Below are 12,349 nucleotides of genomic sequence, written 5' to 3'. Positions count from 1 at the left end.
CCATTTTTGCACTATAATGATCTTTGTTTCTACTGAACTACCAGTAATGTAGGAAATAGCCTAATGCAGTTACATTTACATAGTACAAACTACAAAAATATACATTAATCAAAAAACATTAACCTTCCCTATGCTGTGCTTACCTTATTTAACAAACTATTTACAGTATATATATATATATATATATATATAATGTAAAAATAAACAGAGTATTGCAGTATGATACCTTCTTTATTGAACTAACATGATATTTAAAAGACAAGCTTTCGAGAGTTATCCTCTCTTCTTCAGGTCTGAAGCAATACTAATCAACATGACAGAGGTTATAACTTAAAACAAGTGATGGTATAAGGGAAGGGGAGGGGGGTTGAGTGGGGTGTCATAAATAATTAGTCTGGAGGTGAAAAATGCAGAGTGGTTGAGAGATAAACAAAGGCCAGAACAAATAAACATAGGATAACCAATTAACACATGTATGTTCATATAAAGTTCTTGTAGTGTGTCAGAAAATCTGAATCTACATTAAGTCCCTGCTTTATGGTTTGAAATATGTTATCATTTTCATCTCAAATGTTTTCTCGGGAGTCTTTAAAATTCCCTTTGAACCTACCGGGTTGCAATATTTGTCTTCCTCATGGTTTTTGATTCTGTGCAAGTTCATTCTGAGATGCAGCTTAAGGCCCGTTTCCCCAATGTAGCCCCCTTTGTCACATGCTGTATCATGCTCACACATACACAAAATGACACATCCATGTTCACCCACAAAAGTACACATCCTTGCTCACACACACACACATGTACACATCCATGCTCTCTCTCACACACACAATTACACATCCATGCCCACACACACAAAAGTACAAATTACATGCAAACACACAAGTACACATCCATGCTCACACACAAGTACACATCCATATATATATATATATATATATATATATATATATATATGTATATATACACAGGCAAATGCCCGGAGGGCCGGGCGGCCCAGGGCCGGATTGACTTAGGGGCTGATGGAGCTGCAGCTCCAGGCCCCTACCTTAAAATAGGTCCAGTCAGGACCGGACTGACTGGACCTATGTGCCGTCCTTAACGCAGGGCAAAAGGGGCACCTGCCCCTTAAGCCAGCAGCAACTGCGAACGGGCCCGCCAATCTAGGGGGCTCGGGCAGCCACCACAATCAATTCCGCAGGGGCCCGCTACTTACCTGGCAGATGCGCACGAGCAGCGTCTCTTCTACCGCCAGGGGGACGCAGGAATCTAACTGAGTCACGTTACGTACGTCACATGACCCTGCTGCACGTCTGCTTCCCCTGTGCAGTAGAACAGGTTGTTCGCAGAAGTCTGCGAGCGGTACGTACATCTTCAGTTCAGGTAAGAGGGTGAGGGAGGCTGTATGAAGGAGTATGTGAGATTTAGTGAGTGAGTGAGAGTATCTGTGAAGGAGTGAGTGAATAATTGCTTGTGAATGAGTATATGTAAATGAGTATCTGAATGAGGGAATTAATGAGTATTAATGTATGAATGAATATCTGAATAAGTGAATCATTATCTGTGAATTAGTGAATAAATATTTGTGAACAAGTGAATGAGTATGTGTGTGTGTGATAGCATGGATGTGTAAGGGGGGGGCAAAGATGCCACAGGCAGGCTGTTTTGGTGGCAAATATGCCACAGGCAGGCTGTTTTGGTGGCAAAGATGCCACAGGTAAGCTGTTTTTGGGGGCAAAGATGCCACATGCAGGCTGTTTTGGGGGCAAATATGGCAAGTCCTATTCTTTGAATCTGGGTCCTAGGCAGGTCTGGGTGCCAGATCTGATTTGATCCTAAAGGGGGGGTGGCTGGCATAAATACACAATGTGGGGCTGGTTGGGGGCAATATGCAAGGGTGTGGGGGCATTAATTCACAAGCGGGTACTGGCTGGGGCATCACATAAATCAATACTAAAGTGGGGCTGTCTGGTGGGATAAATATACAATGTGGGGCTGGCTGGGGGCATAAATACACAATAGGGGGCTCTCTGGAGTGCACAAATACACGTGGGGGCTGGCGGCATCAATACACAAGAGGGCCAGCTGCAGCCATCACATAAATCAATACCAAAGGGAAACCATCTGTGGAAACCCACATATGCAGGTGTCAGTGTGGCAGAGCCTCTCCCGGTGTTTGCGTTTGGGTGTCAGTGTGGCAGAGCCTGTCCTGTTGTGTGTGTGTTTGGGTGTCAGTGTGGCAGGGCCTCTCCTGGTGTGTGTGTTTGGGTGTCGGTGTGGCAGAGCCTGTCCTGTTGTGTGTGTTTGGGTGTTGGTGTGGCAGAGTCTGTCCTTGTGTGTGTGTCTGTCTGGGTGGCAGAGCCTGTCCTGGTGTGTATTTAGTCACCTGTTTTCTGGCCCTTTACTTTCTGTAGGAATAAATTGAACTATTCAATTTTTACTTATCCAGAGATAGAACGCCCTCCTGAATTTGTAGTCACTTCAGAGGACAAAACATTCTAGGCCCAGAAATCAGTGAGAGTAAAAGTAAAGGTATTGTGTTATTTACTCTATTTCAACCTAAAAAGTTTTAGTGGCACTAAATTGTGGCTTCAGGGGTCCCATGTATGATGACTTTTTTTAGTCACATTGCTCCACCTAGAGGATTGGCTGAGCGCCGCAATTCAGTTGGGGTGGTCTGAGTTTCTTCCCTGCTGTGCTGTGAGGGAGGGTGATCTGACCAGCCAAGGCCCAAGGAGTGCCACACTGCCACTAGTTTTTTTTCTAAGTACTAACTAAATGGTCAAAGATTAGTTACTGTTTTGAATCTTTCATTAAAGATATAGCGCTTTATAAATTGCATGACATTATGATTCGCCAGAAGAGGGAGAGCTCCAGGTAGCCTTTCCTGGGAAGTTTCTACCCTTTTTGTGTCGGAGGTAGAGCTCCAGGTAGCTTCCTCTGTGAAGTTTCCACCTGTGTTGTGCCATGAGTCTATAACAGTGTTCTACAGTCCTAAAAGTCATATTAACTTGTAAAGAAATACAAGGAAGTGTGCTTATAAGTGGAATTGAATAAATAAAATTCTTAACTATACTTCTATTTGCCTTGCTAAATTATATAGTTATCTGTGAGGCACAAAGCCACATCAAACAGAAGTTGTCGTTAAGATAATAACCATTCAACCCATCTAGTCTTTCCATTTTTCCTGACGCAAAGATTTAATCAGACCTTGGTCTTGTCTTCAGGATTCAGGATAGCTTTATGCCTATCTAATACATGTTGAAATTCCCTCATTGTATTCGCCTTTACCACTTCTGCATGGTGGCTGCTTAATTGATCTACCACCTTCTCAGTAAAGTAAAACTTCCTTACATTACAAATAAGAGTAGAGTGCCATGGCCAGGCAAAGATCTTAGTACTGTAAATGAATTGGTATAGCCCTACCCTCTAAAACAAAACAGTCCCTCTCTGACCATTTGAAAAGTTGCAAAGTTCTACATATAGAAGTTGCATGCCGGTGGTCATCAGGGTGTCCGTACACTGACATCCAGTGTCCGTCCACCTTAAAGAATTCTGGTGTGTGCCACTGGGATCTCCGGAAAATTAAAGAGTAGCACATTGTGGCGACCTGATGCAGTCTTTTTAAAGGCAGTCTTCTTTCTTTATTGCGCTCTGGCAAGTGAGTAAGAGTGATAACTGCTAGGATACGAGTAGGACCCTGGATATGGTAAGTACCAATGTTTATTTTTTTCTGGGGAGCGGGAGGGGTTAGTGTTGAGTGCCTGGTTGTGTTGGTTTGAGTGACTGGGTGTGTTAGTGTGAGTTTCTGGATGAACATGTGTGTGTGCGTGTTAGTGTATGCATCTGTGTGCACGTGTGTTAGTGTGAGTGTTCAGGTGTGTATGAATGTGGGTATGTTAGTGTCTGTGTGTTAGTGTTGAGTGCCTGATTGATGGCGTCAGTGCATGTGTCAGGGCTCGGGTCAACAGATCGGGTAGGAGCCCAATTGCTGGGGATATCTGAGGCTCTGTCTGTAATCCGAGATGCATATTGACAGAGAGGTAAGTACAGACAAGAGATAACAGTTACACACCAGGCTGGTATACAAGAACAGATTATATTGATGAAAGCTGGCAAATCAGAAACAGGACTAGTATAAACAGTAGAATAAAGCACAAACAGGATACAGTTAATCGTAACACATTGACTGTAAAGTCTTGGCGGACAGGCCTCTGGAGGGGCACACAGCAGGAAGCCCACTGGCAGGGCACACGGCAGGAAGCCCACTGGCAGGGCACACAGCAGCAAGCCCACTGGCAGAGCGCATGGCAGGAAGCCCACTGACAGGAAGCCAAAAACGATATGCAGGAGAGTGGTCACAATCAAGCTGGGTCAGAAGCTGAAGATCAGAAGCAGGATACTAGGAACGATTCAAGGCCAGGTACAGAGCCACAGCAATAGGCTTCTAACACTGCAACGCAAAAGGCCAAGACTGAGGTGCTGAGCTGCTACTTATAGTAAGGGTAGGTCCCAAGTAAGCAGGTACAGGTAGTTGGGTGAGATGATTCCTGACTCCTCATATGGGAAAGTAGCCTCTAGATCAGGGGCGTCCAACATGCGGCCCGCGGGCCAAATGCGGCCCGCGAGACCTCGAGGTGCGGCCCGCGTAAGATCGGCAGCCAGGGCAACCGATCTTACGCGAGCCGCACCTCAAGCCCTGCTACTTACTTGTGGGAGGGTCTTCTGGACTGCACAGAGGAAGCGGAGTTCACGTGACATCCTACTTTCTCTGTGCTTTAGCAGAGAAGGCAGAGGGAGGCCGCGCCCCCTGCTGAAGTATGTAAGCGGCATAGAGGAGCTGCAGTGCAGGTAAGGGGGTGGGGAGGGTGTTTGAATGAGTGTGTGTGATTGAGGGAATGAATCTGTGAATGAATGATTATATGAATAAATGAGTGTGTGTGTGTGTGATAGCATGGATGTGTAAGTGCTGGAACCTAGGCATGATGGGACTGTGATTGCTGTTAGCAATCACACTCCTATCATGCCAAGTCAGCCAGTACATGCTGAAACCTGGCCAGCTGCCCCCCTTGTGTATTGATGCTGCCAGCAGTATGGGGTCTGCACTTACAGCCACCCTGTACCAGCATGTACTGGCTGACTTGGCATGATATGAGTGTGATTGCTAACAGCAATCACAGTCCCATAATGCCTAGGTTCCAGTATTTACTGGATGGATGTGTAAGTGCTGGAACCTAGGCTTGATGGGACTGTGATTGCTGTTACCAATCACACTCCTATCATGCCAAGTTAGCCAGTACATGCTGAAACCTGGCTAGCTGCCCCCCTTGTGTATTGATGCTGCCAGCAGTATGGGGTCTGCACATCACTTACAGCCACCCTGTACCAGCGTGTATTGGCTGACTTGGCATGATAGGAGTGTGATTGCTAACAGCAATCGCAGTCCCATCATGCCTAGGTTCCAGCATTTACTGGATGGATGTGTAAGTGCTGGAACCTAGGCATGATGGGACTGTGACTACTGTTAGCAATCACACTCTTATCATGCCAAGTCAGCCAGTACATGCTGAAACCTAGCTAGCTGTCCCCCTTGTGTAGTGATCCTGCCAGCAGTATGGGGTCTGCACATCACTTACAGCCACCCTGTACCAGCATGTACTGGCTGACTTGGCATGATAGGAGTGTGATTGCTAACAGCAATCACAGCGAGCACAGTCCCATCATGCCTAGGTACCAGCATTTACTGGTTGCCTGGGTTGCCAGCATTTACTGGTTGCCAAGTCATATTGCTAATTTTGTCCAGTTGTGTGTTACCTACTTTTATTAAAAATGTGAGTTTTTATTATTATTTTTAACGGTGGGGGTCATTTTCGGTTTTGGCTAAGGGAATCCTGAATTTGTAGTCGCAAAACTTTCTAGGCCCAGAAATCAGTGAGAGGAAGAGTAAAGGTTTTGTGTCCTTTTACTTTATTTTATAAAATGAGTGCGGCCCGCGCACGTATACAATTCTGATGAAGTGGCCCACTGCAGAAAAAACTTGGACACCCCTGCTCTAGATGTTGCAAGGAAACATGACAAGGGTATGATACCATGAAATACAGGGTGGCAGGGCAGAACTCTGACAGCATGTGAGTTAATGTGTTTGTGAAAGGTGGCAAATTGGGGCTTGAGCCGCCTTGATAAAGACCCCGAAGTGTTGAATATATTGCCTGTCTTTTTATGGTAAGCCAACCATTTAATGGCTTAGGACAGGAGTAGGCAATCTTCGGCTCTCCAGATGTTGTGAACTACATTTCCCTTGATGCTTTGCCAGCATTATGACTGTAAGAGCATTATGGGAGATGTAGTCTACAACATCAGGAGAGCTGAAGATTGCCTACCCCTGGCTTAGGATAATATGGCTTACTGTACAAAGACGCTTGAGGTGTTATATAAGCTTATAATACATTTAAGAAATCCTTAACAGCAACATTTTGACACGTACAAAATGAAATATTTTTTTGAGACCTAATTTTTATATTTCATTGCTTTCTTTATTATTACTCATAGACTTTTTTAAATAATGGCATCATTATTTGCAAAATGCTTAGCTTTACATTGTGTTACATTGGTTTTTGTATGAGAAAAAGTACTGTTTGTGTGTATCTGTGTGTAACATCAAGTGAGGTCCGTTCTGTTGCACCACAGACCTCTGTTGTTGCTCCCACGTGGCCTCCTTCAACTCCTACTGCTTTTACATGTTGGCCCAATAAAAAGTTTCAACTTTAAGTTGTTTATGTTTTCAAATACAGGACAGATAAATAAGTGTTTTCGTGCCTCATCACTTCCAATGGTCCTGCATTTTCCTTGACAGAGATTCTCAGTTTACAGTCTGGTGTTCACTGACCCTTGGTGCTGAGCGACAACACGATATCGGATAACTCCCCGAGTCTCACTATTTAGCACTGTTTAGGGGGATGGTAGCTAGATTTTGAGTGTTTCTCTCCTGTATTTAAAATGCATTGTGTCTCTAGCCATACCTGCCCTTTACTTCCAATTCTTTGGCTCATAAAGGTCTGAAGAACTGGAAAATGTCCACTTCTGCCCCAAAAACATAAGTTATGTATAAGCACTCTGCTGTCATGATTGGTGTATTAGTAAATTCCCATAGGTATCCTGAACTGGTAGCATGCAGGCATATTCATGAAATAAAATATTTTAGTATGGACTGAAAACAGAAAATATAGACCCGTCCTAATTATTGAACTTTCCAGCCACACCCATTGCTAACAGGTATATAAGATCAAGCACATAGGCAGTCATCCCCAAAGGTAAAGTTTGGCAGTAGAATGGGTCGTACTGAAGAGCTTAGTGACATTAAATGTGACACTGTTATAGGATGCCACCTTTTTAATACAAGTCATGTAACGGAATTTCTGCCCTGCTAGATCTACCCAGTCCACTGTAAGTGCTGTTAGTGTGAAGAGGAAGTGTCTAGGTATAACAGCTCAGCCTCGAAGCAGTAGACCATGCACACTCACAGAGTGGGCAGCCGATTGCTGAAGCACGTACCACATAAAAACCACCTGCGGTTTGCTGCAGCACTCACTACAGAGTGCCAAACTTCCTCTGGAAGCAACAAGAGCACAAGCACTTCATGATGATTCCGTAGCTTCATGAAATGGGTTTCCATGGCTTAGCTGCTGCACACAAGATGAAGATCCCCTGCACAAATCCAAGTTGCAGCTGGAGTGGTCTAAAGCACACTGCTGCTAGAATTTGGAGTGATGAGTTGGTCTACACTATCTGAAAAGCTGAAGGGTGAATCTGGGTTTGGCGGATACCAGGAGAATGATACCTACAAAAATATATATAGAGCCTAATGTAAGGAGGGAAAATGGTCTAGCGCTGTTTTTCAGGGTTTGGGTTAGTTTCAGTGAAGAATAATGTTGATGTTACAACATATACAGACAACTTTGTAGCACCAGTTTGAGGAAGGCCCTTTCTTGTTCCAGCATGACTGTGTCCAGTCCATAAAGACATGGTTTGACGAGTTTAGAGTGGAGAAAATGGAGTGGCCTGAAAAGAGCCACAACCTCAACTCCATCGAACACCTTTGGAATGCGTTGGAAGGCCATGCCTTCTCATGCAACATCAGTCCCTGACCTTACAAATGCTCTACTGGATGAATGGATGAACAGTCCAACAAAAACACTCCAAAATCCAGTTTTCCCTAGAAAGTGGAATCTGTAAGTTGCAAAAAGCAGAGAGTCTCCATATTAATGCCCATGGTTTTGGAATGGGATGTCCAACAAGCTCATATAGGTGTGATGGTCAGATGCCCATATACATTTGGTCATATATGTTAATACCGTATGACACCATCCTCCCAATTAACAATGTAAGATTTAGTATACTTTCTTTTTTACATGAAGTCATTTAACAAAAGAAGACAAAAATTACAGAATTTAAATCTAAAATCCTATTAGATTTTTTGAATAGCTTAAATTTGTTAAAAAATGTACTGTAGTTTGGGGTAGCCGTATTAGTCCAGTGTATACGAATGCAAAAAAACAGAATGTTGCAGAATCTTGTAATACCTTTTTTATTGGACTAACAGTATTTAAAATAATAGACGAGCTTTCGGGAGTCCTCCCTTTGTCAAGTCAAAAGCATTTCTGACCAAGCAAGTGAAAAACACAGTCAAATAAAAGCAGTAGTAAAAGTACAAAGCTAAAATCCGCAGCTTTTTCCAGAGCTTTTGGAAACCTCTGAAGAGAAGATCTGAGGTCCCTATAATGTTATCACTTTACATCTTTTTTCTGTGTAAGCCCAATGAAATAAACTAACTAAGTTTTATACATCATGTTTATTAAAGGTCTCATCTGACAGCAAATGTATGGATAATATGATACTTATTTAATGCCACTTCAACACACGGACAACAGAGAGAAACAATAAGTGCATGCAGCATACTCACAAACATTTCCTTCCTGTATCCCAGGACAAAGGGGCGGGGCCTAATGGGAGTGGGGCCACACACTCTGCTTGACCCTGCAGCATTGAGCTCTACGCTACCCAGTACACATACTGGCTAGTTTGGAGCTCATTTACAAACGTTTAGGCTGTTTGTGTCTTAAGCATACACAGTTAAAACGCAATGCTGCCTGTAAACAGTGTAATTGTAACTAGGCTGTATTTTTATGCCGGGACAGACTCAAATTTGACTGGGCAGGACCCCAAAAAACAGGACTATCCTGGGAACTATGGGACTGTTGGCGGGTATGATGCAGGCACCAGAGTGTGTCACCACAGTCAGAACCACCATTTATGAAGCACAGTGCATCGACTGAGAAAGACATGCTGACCCCTATGACATTTTCCTACGACAATATCAATGTAATTATTAGATATGCGTAACTCTCTTTCGTCACATAGCATAAATGTTTTTAGTAACCTACTTTACTTGGGGGCTGCCTTGGATCCTGGTTCAACCAGTCTTATTCAGTGCATATTTTACATGCCTGTTATTTTTTTTTTTTTATCTTTTTAACACCTCCTTTCAGTTCTCTTTATTAGAAATTCTCTTTCATGTTTACACCTAGTGTACTAATATAGATTATTTATGAAAAACTGTCATTATATTACTGTTTGGAGCTATACTAAGTATTTGTATGAGACTCAAATAATAAAGCTGAACCTTTTAAGGGGCCTCCAGAAAAACTGGTTAAAAAAAAAAAAACCTAGCTTAGAAATGGCACCAGTGAGTCTGTTCCCCTCTCCCGTGACCTGCTCTGTGGTATCCTGCGGTGCTGATGGACTTTCTTTAAAGCATTTGTCAAATTTCCAGATCCTACAATCTACAGTTCATCGCACTAAGTAGCATGTAATTGCGATTACAGATACAAAATATATATATGTATTAAAACCCCAGTTAATATGCGTACCACGGTGAGCAACTATTTTAACTTCCTGTTCATTTGGGTGCTTATTCCTCGCCATTAAGTTTTTTTCCGTGTTTGTTAACGTTCTTTACCTAAGCAATTACAGGAATTGTTACAAAGCGGCTGCAGTTGGTATGATTATAAAATGTAATTATGCTAATAGCTTTGCCGCCAACAGTTCCCCTTTAAACCCTACATTTGTAAATGTTATCATGATTAGATCTTATCTAATCTCTACATTACATCTTCTGAAGCACAGTGTCCAGCGGAGACTGTAATCCTGTCCCTTGTCCCTTTCCAAGTGAGTGTGAAGCATAATGCACTTTACATTACCATGAGAACTGTTTCTGTTGTAAATTTTTCTTTTTTGGTCTGATGTTTTTGTTCATTTGCACTAAGAAACATATAAAGTGACGGCAGATAAGAACCATTAGGCTCATCTAATCTGCCCAACCTCTGAGTACTTTCCTTAGTACCTGGCCTCATCCTATATCTAGCTTGGCCTTATGCCTATCCCATGCTTGCTGTATTAACATCTACCACTTCTGCTGGAAGGCTATTCCATGCGTCCACTACTCTTTCCATAAAATAATATTTCCTGATGTTACCATTAAACCTTTGCCCCTCTAGCTTAAGACTATGTCCTCTTGTTGTGGTAGTATTTCTCCTTTTAAATAAACCATCTTCCTTTATCTTGTTGATTCCCTTTAAGTATTTAAATGTTTCCATCATATCCCCCCTGTCACTTCTTCCTTCCAGGCTATATAGGTTAAGATCCTTTAACCTGTCCTCGTAAGGTTTATCCTGTAATCCATAAACCATTTTAGTAGCCCTTCTCTGAACTTTCTCTAACATATCTATATCCTTCTGGAGATACGGTCTCCAGTACTGTACACAATACTCCAAGTGAGGTCTCACCAGTGATCTGTACAGCGGCATGAGCACTTGCCTCTTTCTACTGATAATACCTCTCGCTATACAACCAAGCATTCTGCTAGCATTTCCTGGTGCTCTACTGCATTGTCTACCTACCTTTAAATCCTCAGAAATACCGTATTTGCTCGATTATAAGACGAGGTTTTTTTCAGAGCAAATGCTCTGAAAAATAACCCTCGTCTTGTAATCGGGGTCGTCTTCTAATCAGACCTCAAATGAGGTCTGACTATTAGACTAAGATCCAGATCCCCCGCATCGCTGCAGGGGACCTGGATCCTCCTGTGCGGTAACCTCAGCTGCTGCCGGCGTCTATCACCGAGCGCTGGCGAAAGTGCCGGCAGCAGCCGAGGTTGCATAAGCGCATACCTTCCCGGGATAGCCCGTCCACTGTGGGGAAGCAGAGCCGGTTGGGGAGATTCATCCAGAAGACCGGAACCCGGCGGTACTGCGCTGTCCCTGCACAGACCTCTTCAATTTTCTGGAGGAGGCGGGGCCTAGCGGGGTCACACAGCGTCATGCTGTAATCCCGCGGGAGCTGCAGCAAGCGCTGAGGCATCGCAGTGAGTGAAGTGCCTGAGTGAGTAGGTAAGTGTCTGGGTGGGTAGGTAAGTGTAAGTGTCTGGGTGGGTAGGTAAGTGTCTGGGTGGGTAGGGAAGTGTAAGTGTCTCAGTGGGTAGGTAAGTGTCTGGGTGGGTAGGGAAGTGTAAGTGTCTCAGTGGGTAGGTAAGTGTCTGGGTGGGTAGGTAAGTGTCTGGGTGGGTAGTGTCTGAGTATGTAAGTGTCCCCCTATATGCCACTCTGTCCCATGATATGCCTTTTAACCCCCTATATGCCAGAGTGGCATATAGGGGGTTAAAAGGCATATCATGGGACAGAGTGGCATATAGGAGGGTATAAGGCATGCCTGGGGGCAGATGTGCATAACTGGAGGGCAGGTTGGTAAATAAAAGGAAATTAAAAACAAACAAATAGTTTACATGAATTATTATTTATTTACTAGTAAAACTTTTTTCCTATGGGGTCGTCTTATAATCAGGCTTTTTCTTTTTTTCCTAAATTAATATTCAGATTTGGGGGGGTCGTCTTATAATCGAGCAAATACGGTAATCACCCCTAAATCCCTTTCCTCGCACGTTGAGGTTAGGACAGTATCAAATATTCTATACTCTGCCCTTGGGTTTTTATGCCCCAGATGCATTACTTTGCATTTATCCACGTTAAATGCCAGTTGCCACAGCTCTGACCATTTTTCCAGTGTACCTAAATCATTTTCCATTTTGCTTCTCCCTCCAGGAACATCAACCCTGTTGCAAATTTTTGTGTCGTCAGCAAATAGACATATCTTACCATCAAGACCTTCTGCAATATCACTAATAAAAATATTAGAGAATGGGTCCAAGTGCAGATCCCTGAGGTATCCCACTGGTAACAAGACCTTGCATTAGGTAACATTACCTTTTTCATGTTTAGAACATAATATTATTCAGGATGTT

The sequence above is a fragment of the Spea bombifrons genome, chromosome 3 (assembly GCF_027358695.1).
Source record: "Spea bombifrons isolate aSpeBom1 chromosome 3, aSpeBom1.2.pri, whole genome shotgun sequence".
NCBI classification, from domain to species: domain Eukaryota; kingdom Metazoa; phylum Chordata; class Amphibia; order Anura; family Pelobatidae; genus Spea; species Spea bombifrons.
The sequence above is the reverse complement of the archived record's forward strand: the minus strand, read 5'-3'. Positions refer to the sequence as shown.